Source organism: Mya arenaria, chromosome 3 (assembly GCF_026914265.1).
Source record: "Mya arenaria isolate MELC-2E11 chromosome 3, ASM2691426v1".
Classification (NCBI taxonomy): Eukaryota; Metazoa; Mollusca; class Bivalvia; order Myida; family Myidae; genus Mya; species Mya arenaria.
The window spans coordinates 84,000,790-84,017,036 of NC_069124.1; positions in this window are offsets into that span (position 1 = coordinate 84,000,790).

Here is a 16,247-nt window from a genome sequence, read left to right on the forward strand (position 1 = left end):
TGAAGAATAAATGTAGTAAATTTTTAAGTGTCTTTGTTACATACCTACATTGAAACACAACACTATGCTAGACTGAAATCCCATTAGTAAATCAAAGTTATGGCTATGAAACGAAGTTATTCTAGGATTTCCGTATTGTACCACATTGACCTCGAAGTATAACCTTGACCTTCGAGATAAGAGCACGGACAAATTGTGCATCCTCTTTACCATGATTCTGTACAATAACGTGAAGTTGTATTCAATTCCTATTGATAATAACAAAGATATTGCAGGCTATGGAATCCATAGTGTACAATCTTTACCGCAAATTGTAACCCCAACATTTGAAATATTAGCGTGAATCTTAAACGTGACACAACTATCTATGGTACTGAACAATAATGTGGGGTTTATTTAAATTCCTTCGATTATGAAAACAAATCTGGGACAATTTTGTAGGGAACGGACGAACGAACAGACGGATCGTACTTTCACTTCGATGACATAAAACACTGTGAACTGTCCTTCGGGGCTTTTATGCTAGTCACCCAAAGGTTTCCATCATAATTAAACGAAAACATACATTATAAACTGAAAATATTGACCACGACAGAACCGGGTTAGGTGCGTAAACAGCTCCCATTGTATTTACACTAAGCTAATGCATTACAAAAAGTAGCGTTAACATTGACTCCTACCTGATTAAGTTTAATAGTTGAATTCGTTTTGATGTGTACATTTTTTTGCATTTTCTTGAAAGAAAAAGAAACCCGAAAGATATGCATACTGAAAAACGTTTTCATTATTGGCGCCGTCTTAAAGTGCGGCGTCTCAATGGAATGATGTTTCGTTTCTGTTCATCGGAGTAAAAGTAATTAGAAAAGTGCTATTCATGGTCTACCACCGTGATTTATGAAATATTAATAGAACAATAAAAGTAAAGTCATAACTGTTCCAGTTTTAAAAAAACCTTTTTTCAATCCAAGCAGTTATTGGAGAATAATTTTGCAGAAAAACATTATAGACTGAGCGACGCTAAGTTTGGGTCCCGCAGGGACAGACGCTATATTTGTATTTAACGCAATTGTGCAAAACACGTTGGATGAGAAAACATGATTGTACTGTGCTTTTATTGATATGATAAGCGCTTTTGATAGGGTTAACCTTAATAAACTATGTATACAGTATTTAGATCAGGAGTTTAATGGTAAATTGTTGGTAATTGTTCAAAATATGTGATCGTATGTGGAATCTTGGTTAAAAAGTTGTAGTTCATTTTCGGACTACTAGTATTTTGATTATGCAGTTACCTAAACAAGGGAAGGTAATGTCCCTGATTTTATTTGCACTTTTCGTTTCGTATATATATATATATGACAAGAAATAATAAATTTATATAGTCACAATTAAACATGGCATTTAAATATATATATATATATATATATATATATATATATATATATATATATATATATATATATATATATATATATATATATATATATATATATATATATATATTTAAATGAAAATATATATATATATATATACAGTGCTCCAGCCAGGATTTGAAAAGGGCAGGGTGCTAGGTTAAAAAGGGCACTTTCAATGAGCCTTGATCGGGCACTTGCAAGGGCCAATGTTGAATTCTTATTGTGTATTTGTTGTAATTACTTTCAATCCTAATAGTTAGTTATGAATACCTTAGCTGTTTTCTTTAATTTAGTGTCAAAACTATTTCTATTTATTATTTTCATACTTATTTCTGAAAATTGACTCTGTCAAACAAAAGGGCACAGCTGGGTGTAGTAAAGGGCAGCAGGGTGCTGGAAAAGGGCAGCAGGGTGCCCCACCCTGCTATTTAGGCCTAGCTGGAGCACTGTATATATATGTTTAATTGTGACTAAATAAATTTATTATTTCTTGTCAAGAAACTGTTCTCGTTTACGACAATAAACACTTCTTTCTCATGATCTGTCTGTATTTGTTGTTCGAATATTATTTTACCTTTTCTTGTAGAAAAAACAAGAACTTTATACGTTTATATGCTTTATGATTCATTAACACAATTATTTAACAGGCTGAATGCCATTGCTTTAACTACGTTTTTGCCCAACTCAACTCAAAACTACATGGGGGGATAGGATATGTATAAAACGCATGTTAAATTATTGGTAATCGGGTACAGGAATTCGAAATAACTGATTAATAGTACGAAATACAATAATCATCTATACATGTACGTGTATAAAAGTTTAGCATGGCCACTGTTGTTTTATCCCGTCTACCAAATGGGGCAGTATCACACCATGTCAACTACGTTATTTAGTCCGCGCTATAAAACACCAGGGGCTCTGTTTGGCTATATATTTTTACGTGAAAACATACAAGTACAATGTTATACAGAGTGATAGTAGTACCAGATTTGCATGTCACACAAATAAAGGTAATCTGTATTAGGAAATATCAATTATACTACAGAAATAGTCAATTTATACATTACGACACTGAAATTCAATATGGAGACACTGAATACGCTTCAAGGGTAGGTATCAATTAATATTTAGTGTAATAGATATCTACTTGTATTGGCAAGACATTGCCGGGGGAGGTTGGGAGTGTTCTTGTTCATTATGGATAAGATATATGCAATACTAGAAAATTGGGTTAAGAATGAGTTATACATAGCGGATAAGGTATATAACAGTTATAAATGATAAACGGCGGATGAGTAAACAAAGCGTACCGCCAGTTGGCATTTGTTCCTCGTTTTCTGCGTGAGTTTTGTGCGAATGCATGAATGTGAATATTTTAGTGAATGAATAAATAATTTGATTGTAAATTTGGCCATCGGCGACTGAGGAAGCTAAGAATTAATATATAGGTTTTTTTCTATTTCTTTCAGTTAAGTGCTGTGCTTTTAGTATTTTTTCCTTTCTTTTTTTTAATTTAAAATTTCAATGTTAGGATATGATGCGACGTATTGTTAAGTTCGGTTGCATGATTTAAGTATTATTCGAATAAACCTACATAAATTTTCGAGAGTGTCTTTACATTTACTTGTCATTAATAGCTTATATTTCACAATATTAGGGCGGCTAAAAATAATGGTGAGATGTATTTTTATTCTTTAGTTTTTGAATTTCCTACAGACTAGTAGCGTGTGGAATTCATCGCCATTGTCTAACGAGCAGAAATCACACTTTCTTTCGTTATTTTAATTTGGCTACTGTTGGAGTATTTTCGTTTTCTCTTTGGTGGTATGTTGTTTTTTTACCTACATGGCAAAAAGTGTAACGAAATAATGTAATTTGTCGATTTCGAGGCGTATAAACACAAGGGCCCGGAGGTAAATAACTCCTTTCAATTCTTGAGCATGCGCAAAGTAATTTTACGTATGCGGTGCGGGGTGATACAGGAATTCAGTGGATTTTACATGAAAAATGCTGTTGTATAATGTCTCACGGTTGAAGGCCGCAGTTTGATTTACATGCTGTTGTAAACTGCTTTTCAGAATTAATCTCCAACAGCACTTTGGCCAAACTGTTGTATAATCTCTGACGATTGAAGGCCGCAGTTTTATTAACATGCTGTTGTTAACTACTTTTCAGTATTGATCTCCAACAGCACTTTGGCCAAACTGTTGTAATATCTCTGACGAGTGAAGGCCGCAGTTTGATTTACATGCTATTAATTCCTGTTTCTTAATACTGCAGAAGCAATTTTACCCTTTTAAGGTCAAATTACCGAACAAACACACACATTAATGTACTATTATGATAATTGTTTTTTCCCCTGTGAGAATGTTTTACTGGAATAGCTGTTGCATGTTTCTTCGTGTTCTTCGAATATGATCATTTCACACATTCATTTTCTTACATGTACTTTTTAAACATTTTCTTCGTTTTCAATAACTATTTGCCAATGTATAAAACTGTATATAAAGTTGCTTTTTGTTCTTTTAATGAATGCTCATAATGCCACTCTGTTGTATACCAACCTTTCCGTTGAACGTTTATTACACAATGATAACATTCAATTCATAAAACTGTTCCTACAAATTGTTCTGCTTCTTTAACTTTTAAAAGCATTCATTTGTATGTAAATGTTATTCATATTCAAAAAATTACCATCATATGTTTTGCATTATTTTTTACAATATTCAAATCGTCTCTTTGTATGCTGTTGTTAAAATTCTGTATTTTACTCAAAATCTGTCCTGAAGTAAAATAAAGTTTGAAAGATGTTCTGCATTACTTGTATTCGATTTGTGAACTCATTCCATGTTTGCGTTATATATATTTTATAAAACAAACATAGGCTGATTAAAATTTCCATGTGTCAGTACTGAAACTGCCAATTTCGCCCCTAACAAAACATGATCTGTACATTGCTATGGATCGTTTTAGAGCGAGCCTTTTTTGCTGTCTCCTACAGCAATTTTGTACTTGTAAGCCTTGAATGTGCTTTGCCATCTACCTCTTTCAATAGCTAGTTTGTGGTTTGCAGATCTGAACCTAAATAAAGTTAGAGCATCATTTCTGTTTAAGATCTTTAGGTAGGGGGCTTGTTCAGTGTCTTCTTTGAATAGGATAAAGTTTTTGTAATAATTTGTATTATTAATGTTTGCATGCCAGGACTGTTTAAACTGGTCAGTTAGAATGTGTTTTACCAATTTGTCAATCGACTTAAGGTTTATAGATGCTTGTTGGAACCAAACATTTGGGAGGCCTACATCTTTTAGTGTTTTTTGTATGTAAACTAACCATTTTAGTTACGTATGTAGCATATAGTGATAACATGACGATACCATTTTAAGAGGACCTAGGATTTTTGACCAAAATTTTATCATTTTCTTACGTATAATTATATTTAGGAGGATTCTTCCAAGTTCTGCGTAGAGTATAAACATTGTTTACTTTTCCTGGAGTTAGTGATTTTCCTCAGAAAGTCATTATGTACTTTTTCAATGACATCAATATTTTCAAACCCCAAATTTCCGATCCGTATGTAAGTATTGGTAGAATAGTGCTGTCAATAAGTTTTAATTGTTAAAAAAGTCTATTGGAATATCAAGAGTATGTATTCTTAGTAAAAATGAGTGCATTGCTTTGTTTGCTTGATTAGCTATATGTTGTCTTGCTGATTTTAAGCTTCAATTACTGGAGAAAAGTGTTCCGATCGATTAATAGCTTTTAACAATTTCAATATTATCATTATCAATCCTAAAACGGAATTTATCTGTTTTTCTGGCACCAAAACTCATTACATGTATTTTAGTTTTACTTTTGTTCATGTTAAGTTTCCATTGATCGCAATAATTTTGGAACACATGAAGTGTACATTGGAAATCGTTTTCATTGCGACCAAAAAGGACTGTATCGTCAGCACAAAGTAAAATTAGCAGGTTGAAGAAATTTGTCATCGTTTCACTCTCGATATTTATGCCTATGTTTATGCTTGAACGTATATATGTTTCCAGATCATTTAAGTATAAGCTAAACAGCACTGGGCTTATTTGATCGCCTTGTTTGACTCCACACGTACTTTTGAAATAACATGACTTTTTATTGTCAAGCTATCTTTACACATGTTTTGATGTTTTCATATGTAGACTTTATGGCTCTAAAAAAATCCCATTAATCTGGTTAAATAGGAGTTTATGGTAGAGACCATCGTTCCAGACTGAGTCAAAGGCTTGAGAAAAATCTATAAAGGCTATAAATAGCTTGTCTTTAGAGAGTATCATGTAGTCGAAAAGGAAATTTAGTGTGAACATGTGATCAGTCGTAGAGTATGATGATATAAACCTGCTTGGTTTTCACGGAGTATTTCCTGGGTTTTAAGATATCTGTTAAGTATTTCATTTAAAACTGACGAGAATATTTTGCCGAGGCAGCTCAAGATACAGATTGGTCTATAGTTAGACGGGTCCTCTGTTGACCCTTTATATTTGTATATTAGTCTTGTAATACCTTTCTGCCAAGATTGTGGGATAATTCCACTGTCAAATAAGGCGTTAAATAGAGCTTCATAAATTGGTAGCATAGTGTAATAAGTAGATTTAACGTACTCATTTCAATAAGATCGTTTGCATAAGCCTTCCCATTTTTTACTGGTTGGCTTTTTCAATTTCATGTTTTGTAATTGTGGAGTTCAAAATAATATCTTCATTGTTAGTCATTTTCTTTTAAAAGAGCGGGTTTCGGTTCACTGCTTTCATTATCCTTTGACCCAATTGTTTTAAAATGCTCGTACATTTTACTGAGCTCCGGGTATTTGATATTTGTCTTTTTGTTTAAACTATTTAATTATTTCCAATAGTCTTTGGAGTTCTTTAAATTAAGTTGTTTTGGCCTATTTTCATGATTGTGCGTTTGCTTGCTCATAAATTTATTTATTATCATTTTATAATGTTTACTTGCCTGTGTTAAGTTATGTTTATTGAGTCCAGTTTTATTTAATTGGTATTTCTTTTTTGCTTGGTTATACATTTTTCTTGCATTTTGGCAAATTAGTCCGAACCACGGTTTGTTATTAGTATTATCATTATATTTTGCTCTTTTATATACAGTTTTGTGTGCAGACTCGTTGAATATGAGAGATCCTGTTGGAGCGAGGTTAATGAGGTTTTCTGCATTTAGTTACATCAATATTATTCGTTATGACTTTATAGGCATAACGACATTTATTTTTAGGAAATAAACAGCTCTATTTAAGTTCTGTAAGAATTGTTTATGTAGTCGCAGTAATACACAACTGTGTAATTTTGACGCATTGTGGTCGTTTGTTTACACTTTCTGACAGCCGGAAGTGCAATTAATTTTTATAGACTGCTTCCGATTCTGGGATCGAATGTAATCAGATATCAAGATTTAAGGCTGAAATTATTAACCAGTCTGTCATAGCTTTTCCTTTCCGTTTTCGTCGTCTGTAGGATAGCATACAAAAATTTACAGCTTCATAAAATCGTATTAAATCGAAGTATTTTCATTGTTTTCTTCACATTATTTTAAGTTAAAATTGCACAGAGATGCCTAAGGCTCGAAGGAAAAGAAAACATCAGGTGGAAGAGGACCTGGTCGAGGGAAATTTGGAAGATGTACCAGAGAAACCTGCGGGTGAGAATCTGATTGATTTTGAGAAAATTATATTGGCCTCAAAAATTATTCCGGGGGGTGGTGAGGGCACTGATTCACCAGGTCAAAGTCAAGGTCCAGAGACCACTTTGCCAATTTCAGTTGTTCGTCTTAGTGATGACGACTTGGCTGCACATGTTCCACAGCCATTGAGGGAACAAATTCAAAATGGAAGTTTTATTAATTTGGCTCTTCTGTTAAAGGGTTCCATTGAATTGCAAGACTATGCTAGTAGTAACATTTTGCGGCTAAATGACGCCGGGCAAATTGAGTCAAAGCCACGTGAGTGTAGGGAAAAAATCAGTAACATCGAAAAATGGACTGACGCCTTTATTATTTTTTCGGGAGTGTATCTCGCAAGATTTCCAAGTAAGGCCAATGAATTACTACACTATATGTTTAACATCAGAGAGAGCTCTAAAAAGGGGGGTTTCGCATGGCGGGCTTATGACGAACAGTTTCGGCTACGCCAGGCGATTAATCCGTCATCTTGGGCCCATATAAACACAGATCTGTGGTGGCGCTGCACACAGAACAGCGAACCCGTCAGTCACACTGGGCAAATTCCATCGACCCGCAAATTCACATGCCACGAATACAACAGTGGCAATTGTAGGTGGCCAAATTGTCGTTTTAGCCATACATGTTCAAGCTGTGGCGGTCAACACCCTGCAGCGAGCTGCGGCGGGGGGTCGAACCAAATTGCTGTTACACGCTCACCAGCCGCCAACAGAGGCCGCCAAATTGTTTTTCGCGGCAGGGGGAGACCCTTCTTTCGAGGTGCCCGCCAATGAGCCAAATAATTTGGACGTTATGAATTTGTCCCCCACAATAGATGTACATAAATTACAATTGCATTCGGAAGGATTTGATTTTAACAAGTTACAGATTATTCTTAAAGGATTTAAAGTAGGTTTCCCAATACATTATGCCGGGCCACGTGTGGCGCGAAATTCAAAAAATCTTCGTTCAGCTCTTGCTCGGCCAGATATTGTATCACAAAAAATAAATGCAGAAATTGCTGAAAAACGGGTTGCGGGCCCTTTCAGTTTCCCCCCCTTTTGAGAATTTAATTGTCTCACCACTAGGTCTAGTGCCTAAGAAAACCAGTAACCCAAATGCGCCGGATGTGAATAAATTTCGTATGATCCACCACCTTTCATTCCCGGAAGGGGAGTCGGTAAACGATTATATAGATCCAAACCTAGCATCTGTACAATATACTGGTTTTGACGAAGCTGTTGCCATGATTCAAAGATTAGGAAAAAATTGCAAATTGTTCAAAATGGACATCAAAAATGCTTTTCGGCTAATTCCCAATAGGCAAGTCGATTTCGAACTGTTAGGCTTTAAACATAAAGAGCAATATTTCGTTGATAAGGCATTACCTTTTGGCGCTTCTATAAGTTGCAGCACCTTTGAAAGTTTTTCAACGTTACTAGAATATTGTGTTAGAAAAAAAATGTCATCAGGCGAGTTGCTGCACTATTTGGATGATTTTTTAGGGGGGGGCCAAAAATGTAGAGGCTTGTGCGTCAATCATGCATATTTTTATAAATATTATGGCGGACATAAAAGTACCAATTGCGGAAGAAAAAAAGGAGGGACCGACCGAAATATTAGTTTTTCTAGGCTTAGAGCTGAATTCTAATAACATGACTGTTAAAATACCGCGAGATAAAATAGAGCAGGTCATCGAAAAGATAACTGTTGTCTTGGCTAAGCAAAAAACAACATTAAAGGCTATGCAATCTTTAATTGGCTCGTTAAATTGTTGTTGCAGAGCTATACCAATGGGTAGACCTTTCTGGCGGCGCCAAATTGACTCAATATGCGGTTTAACAAAACCGTATCATCACATAAGAGTAAATAAAGATATAAAAAACGATTTGTTGATGTGTCTCGAATTTTTTAGGTCGCATGACGGAGTTTCTATCTTTCACGACAGTTTTTGGATATCAAATGAGGATGTAGAGTTTTTCTCAGACAGTGCGGGAGGCGTAGGTTTGAGGTTTGGAATATATTTTCAAGGTGAATGGTGCAGTGCAAAATGGCCCGACTTCTGGCATAACTCAGGTTTGACTAGGGACATCACGTTACTCGAGTTATTCCCTATATTAGTTGCGTTCTTTATTTGGGAGGATAGGTTCACAAACAAAAAAATAAAGTTTAATTGCGATAATGCAGCGGTGGTTCAGATTATGAATAAACTTTCGTCTAAAAACCCCAATGTCATGCGCTTGGTTAGACTTCTAACCCTAAAATGCCTCAGATTAAATGCAGTGATAAAGGGACAACATGTTAGCGGGAAAAGTAACTTAATTTGCGATGCATTGTCTCGTTTTCAGTACGAGAAGTTCAGACTATTGGCCCCAAATGCAGAACGCAAACCGCGACAGGTACCCAGCCTTCTTTGGAAAATATTCAACATCGAGCTGGAAAACTTCTTGCGGCCGGAATAGTTTCGAATACACAATTGGCGTATGCTACTGGCCTGAACGCGTTCAAAATGTTTCGCGAAAAGTATATGATCGATCGAGATTGGCCAGCTAACGAACAACACATAGTTTTGTTCATTGCGTATAGTTTTGAAATAGGTCGCGCAGCGAGCACTATCGCAACATACATAGCAGCAATTAATTACTTTCATAAACTTCATGGATGGTTTGATTTTCAAAAGTCATTCATTATACAAAAAATGTTAGAAGGTTTTCGACGAGGTAGACCATCAAAAGACAACCGCGCCCCCCTGACGAAAAACATCTTAAGGGAGGTATGTTCCGTACTAACAGAAGTTTGTTATACGCAATACGAGACGAGTCTGTTTCACACAATATTTACATTAGCATATTTTGGCCTTTTTCGCGTCGGTGAGTTAGTTTCGAGTAATTCCACGAGTAACCCGACATTGTTAACGGATGATTGCAAAATCAATTTGAAAAGTATTTCAATCACGTTAAAAACACACAAAACAAGTCAAAAAACGACTCCATTGACATTAAAGCTCCCAGCAGAAGCGGAAAAAACAATCTGCCCTGTTTTGGCGATGCGTGAATATTGTAAAACACGCGCTTTATCTAAGGGCCCTTTGTTCTGCCACAATAACGGGAGGGCGGTTACCAGGCAGCAAGTGGCAAGTGTTCTTTCTAAGTGCATTAAAAAAACTGCGTATGCGAGAGGCCATTACAGAACGCACAGTTTTAGAATAGGCCGGGCTACCGATTTGGCTTCATTGGGTATGTCAAATGAGCAAATTATGCAACTGGGCCGCTGGCGTTCGAATTGCTACAAGCGCTACATAAGACCGTAGCCAGTGAAGGCGGGATTTTACAGTATTTTTTAAACCGAAGAAAAATATATAGTTTATGTGTCTACAACATCTAGGTCGATCATAGGGCTGCTATTTACCACTTTTCAGACATCTGGATAGTTGGGGATTCCCTACCATATTGGGGTGGCGTCCGGGCGAGGGACACGGGGAAAGTGAACCTACGCACTTCATGCGAGTTAGGATGGTACGGGGTAAGGGGCCTTGGGTGGCACGGGCTGCGCCGTGCCATCGAAACTAAGGTATTGTTTCAAAGTCCACCAAGGGCTGTTTTTATTCACCTCGGTGGTAATGATCTCGTGTCAGAGTCAATTTTTAGACTCAAAAACATCATAAATAAGGAGCTCTGTTACATTAGAACCGCCTTCCCGGCCGCCACCATAGTATGGATAGATATAATTCAACGCCGCAAGTGGTTGGGTGCGAGCGATGCGAAAGCGATCGAACACAAACGGACGCGAATTAATAGATTGGGGAGGTTGATAGCTGCATCCGGGGGTCCGTCTGATGCGATTACTTGCGACATTAAGGCAGGAGATCATTTCTTTAGAAATGACGGCGTCCATTTAAATGACGTCGGAATCGAATTTTATCTCGATTACCTCAGAGACGCGATTTTAAAAATAAGTTAAAAACTTGAGCTGCTAATTATGTCGGCCGAATTTTTGGGGGAAACCAAGTTTCTGTGGCGGAAAAATTAAGCCAGCTGAGAGTAGGGCAACATTTAATCTACATGATCACTATATCAGTCAATAATCTTTTTGGTTAAATCCAATATTTTTTATGTTTGTTCCCAACTTGAAACTTGATGGCGGGGCTAAGCCCCATACCCATCGGTGAATTGGTGGTTACAGACAAACGGGCAAAAACATGTTAAGACGATAATTTAACGCAATATAATATACAAGTCCTTAGGTTGTTGCTCTTGTGTTATGGTAACACCTATGTTGCGTAACCCTGCAGGTTCTTGCGTGTTGTGTCTAGTAATTTGTGCGTTTAACCTTTAAACGCTGTGGAAACAGTTTGCTTTGCGTTTTGATTGCGTGTCAGCAGGTTCTTGCGTGTTGTGTCCAGTAATTTTTGCGTTTAACCTTTAAACGCTGTGGAAACAGTTTGCTTTGCGTTTTAATTGCGTGTCAGCAGGGTGTGTATTGCGTACAAACATTGCGTTAAGTTTAACTTTAAATATTTAGCAAAGGGGGGTAAAAATACAAATTATCTGCCCTTATCTGCTGGTTGTATTTTTAACGGACTGCTTGGCGCCTTAAAGCGAACCCTTGCAGTTCCGTTTTTTTTGCGGCCGCATATGTCCACTTTTTGTTTTGAATTTTATTACAATAAGTACGTAGTACATTGATGTTATATATTGCGATGTCATCCACGATATTGTCTGTGTTTAAAAAGTTGCAACTCAATAAAATGATATGTTTAAGAGCTGGCGTTTGTTACAGTTTATTTCACTTATAAAATAATTGATAAATAGCTCATCGTTTTTTTCTATTTTCTGGGCGTTTATGTTTTGACTGAATTCTTTTGATTTTGTGTCCTTCCATTTCGGATTTGTTATTTTACTGTCATCTGGGTTTTCGTTTAGTTGTTTGTCGGGTATTTTGCATTTGATATTTAAAGTTAATCTAAGTAGATTATGGCCATCATAAAACAGGCAGTCTAGTTCGTTTAAATAAAAGAACACAACTCTATTGATGAGCGAAGTGGATACAATATCATAGTCAATGACTGAATTTTGTCTACATGTACTTTTGCCAATGTGTATATCATTTCCTAGTCTTCCGTTACTAATTATCAGATTATTGTTTTTACAGAGTCTAATAATCTCCGACCAGCTACTATTATTTTTTGAATCACTTTATTCTTAAATAATACATTTGCTGTTTCCACGACACGGTAACAAGACCGTTCAATTCAAGTCGGATGTCGGACATATATCAAACTCATATGTGTTGGGATTGGTGATACTTTTTTTGCAATTCGGGTGTGTCGAATGTTCGTTATGTCGAATTTTGTCCCAACAAAGTCGACATAACAAATAACAAGTTTCGACTGTATATTAACTCTGTTATCTATGGTGTGTCTGTTAATTTGAATTTTAAGTGTTTCGAGGATTTCAGCTGCACTCATACACTTAAATAATTCCTCATCAAAGTCAAAATAGTCTGTGAGGAAACCGTCTTCCTTGATAAAATCGGGTGAATTAGAGGTATGGGCAATAGTATCACCTGTAAGTAACAGGTTTGGCGATGTGGCTACCATAGTGGTGATTTCTTGATCGAGTGAAGAGTAAATATCATTGTTGTAATATTTGGTATTATCAGGAGGTACATAAATAGTTCCTACTCACAAGGGGTGTAATAGATTTAAGATGTCGTTAGATATTTCATTCCATAATACATATTCACAATCATTTTCTACAATTCTAATAAAATTCTTAAGAGACGATTTAATGAATACACCTATTCCACCAGACTTGCGATTATTATTTTGCATTCTGGGTTTTGACAAAAAATTATAATTTTCTAACAAAATAATGTTATACATATCTAACTTAGTTTCTGTTACACAAAAAAGATCAAATTCATTTATAAGTTTTGTAAATTCTTGGTATTGCATTCTTTGCTTAAGTCCGCAAACATTCAATGTCTCATATTTCAGGTTGTCAAGGGAACGCTTGTTGTCTGGCACAGGGACCCTCCCCGGCCAGTTCTAGGCCTTTGACGTGCTACTCGGACCTACTGGGGCGTTTGTCACAAGTGGAGCCGCAGGGGCGTTGTTGATAGGCGAAGCCGCAGGGGCTTCGGTCACAGGCGGAGCCACAGAGGCATTGATCACCGGCGGGTCGCACGGGCGCCTGTCACCGGCGGGGCCGCGTGGTCGTTGGTCACCGATGTGGGAGCACTATTGTCAACACTTCTTGCCCCGCTTTCCGGAGTGGGAGCCTGTGCGCGGCTTTCATTGTGCACAGATTACTGTTTGTGGGGTCTGCGCTTGCGGGGCCAATGCTTGACGATTAGCCATAACCGAGGCGTAGCTACGGCTGTGAGTTTTGTCTCTCCATATCAGGCAGCAGGCGGTGTCGGGGCCTCGGCTCCTAAACTGTTGTATTTGCTTTAAGGTTTGTGTTTGCTTGTTAGGTCATGAAGATAGTGTTTATTTTAACAGTAGATTCAACATCATGGTGAATATCACTGTCTCTTGGCCTGTTGATAATAATATGCCAGTCAGGAAATTTGTATTCTGTCACCATTTTTCATCTGGCCCAAGATTTCTTTTTGCCTTCATATATTCAGACCATAACTCACCCCTTGCATTTGATATTTCGACAGGGTAGTATCTATTTATACAGATATTTGTATTTCTAAACTTGTTTGCATTTTTCAGAATATGGCCTACTTGGAAGCGGTCTGTGAAGGTGACCAGGGTGGACCTATGGATGGCCTTACCACGAATGAGTCGGCGTCTCTCTATACTCGTCCCGTGACTTATGGATAATGAGTCGGCTACCAACCGGAGCTTGTCGAAGAGCACGGAACGTATAACTTCCGTTGTGTCTTCATGTTCACGCTCCTGCAGCCCAGCAAACAACATATTGCATGATCTAAGTTTTACATCGATGTCAATAGACCTGTATTCTAGCGCACGTTTATATGTGACATCCTGACGTACCGATTCTAGAAACGTACGCGCCTCAATAGTATCAACACGTATTTTGAGTGATGCTAGGTGTGAAGATAATACATCATATATCGATGAGAGTTTGTCAGGGAGACATTCATGTTATTATTTTAAAGGGGTGGGGGGAGTTTTCGGTCAATATTTTCAGAAAAGGAGTCACTCAAGGAAAATGATTTTATGTGGGCTGATATCAGAGGGCCAAAATATGTACTAATGTAGCATGGATCTCAGCAAGCCGTACTGATAAATACTACAAGGCATGGCTTCCACTTGGTGACTTTAATAAACTTGATACTGATGACAAATCATACACCTTTAATCCAGGGTTTTAGTAATCACAGGACCAAGATCACGGTGCGTATCCATATCGGTACTCTCTTTGCAAAATCTACAGAAACGGTGCCCCGGAGTTTTGCAAATGCACCGGTCATTCTCTGCTGAAAACAAATCGCCGATGGACAACAATCCAGTTAATGTTCCTTCAACTGATAATGAGGTATATCATGTGCAAAAGAAGAAAACCACGGAACACTAAAATGGTATAGCTATCACGGTGGAGAACCCAAGTGACTTATTTGGTAAAGTGTACGGCAACAAATGTCAACAAGTCTCGATTCAGGTAAGGTTTTTAAAGATAACTTTCTTAATATTTGGAGATTTTTTGTGAAATAAAGACCATAAACCCCGCATTTAAGAGCTCTATACACGGTAATAAAGAACGTTCTCTAATATCCTAAAGTTTTCCTGAAAATCTTGACCAACTGATTTCTCAGAGTTTGACAAATCTATCGGTTTACCTCATGTAAGGCGTAAATAATTCATACAAAAATCTTATTTTAAGAAAGTTTTATGTATTTTATAGTTTTCAGCGTGTATTGTTTAACTTCTAGTTATTTCAAAGGTAAAAATGAACTAAAACCAAAAAGTACACGGACATTTTAGGATGATAAAGTACACGGTCATTTTAGTTTATATTTGAAAGGAGAGTGCGGTTTACAAACTAATCGTTATATAAGCATTTTCTATTCGTGAAGTCAGAATGTATAGTGTTTAGTTTTTATCTAAGTTGTAACAATAAATTTTGCATTATAACGCACACCTAAATAACTAAATATTTAGCAATCATATTTAATGAGGAGTTGAAAGATAGTCTATGGAATAATTTAAGAGAAAGTCTGCCATTATAAGTTCGATTACTTTTAAATATGCAGATCAATACAGAATCATACATACATTTCTTCAAAAATCAGATAGTTTTACTTATAAATTACAATCTGGACTGACGGCGAATAAAACATCTCTGTAGTTAGCTGCCCGTTTGTGGTGATTATAAATTTCATGAATGTTCCTATTTTGATGTGTTTTGCACATCACAATTAGTTTATATATATTTCCACATTTAAAGCATATTGTTTATACCTTTCAGGTAACGCTGAATGTTTTATTTGGTTCAGTCTGAACAAATATTATCTGATCTACATCAGTAAAACTGCGGTCGTTCGAACAATACAGACAGGAACTCATTGTAAAGATGGAGGCTCAGAGTTAGATGGAAAACAGCAAGGAGGAATGAGAGCACACTATATTACCAACTTACAGGCTAGGACTAAGACTTGAACATCTAGATAAGAGCTGAGCATGGGACATTAGAATGTTCTAGACTAAAGACTGAGATGTGATTACAAAATAATTGTGTTTCAAAGCTTGCTGAATAATATAAGATACATGCAGTTAAGAGTTTATAGGACATCAATGGGAAAATGACAATAATGCATCTCTAAACCTTGTGAAAATGTTTTATGCTCAATCCGTTTTCATACTATTTTTACACTGCAATTTTTTTCAGTACTGTAAGACAAACGAACATTTTGAAAGAGCACCATTTGGTAACAGCACGTTTTGCTATTTATCTTAATAAAATGTTAAACTCATGAAAACGTTATTTTAACTCGGCAACATACTGGAATGCACTTCTTACTAGACCATTGTGATCTTTCAATGTGTCATGATTAGGTGTGTTTCGCCTTAACGTGCCTGCTAAGTCCAAATTTGAACTTGAATGCTGAGCGACATTGTAGACATTTGTGACGTGTCTAGTAGAAATCTGG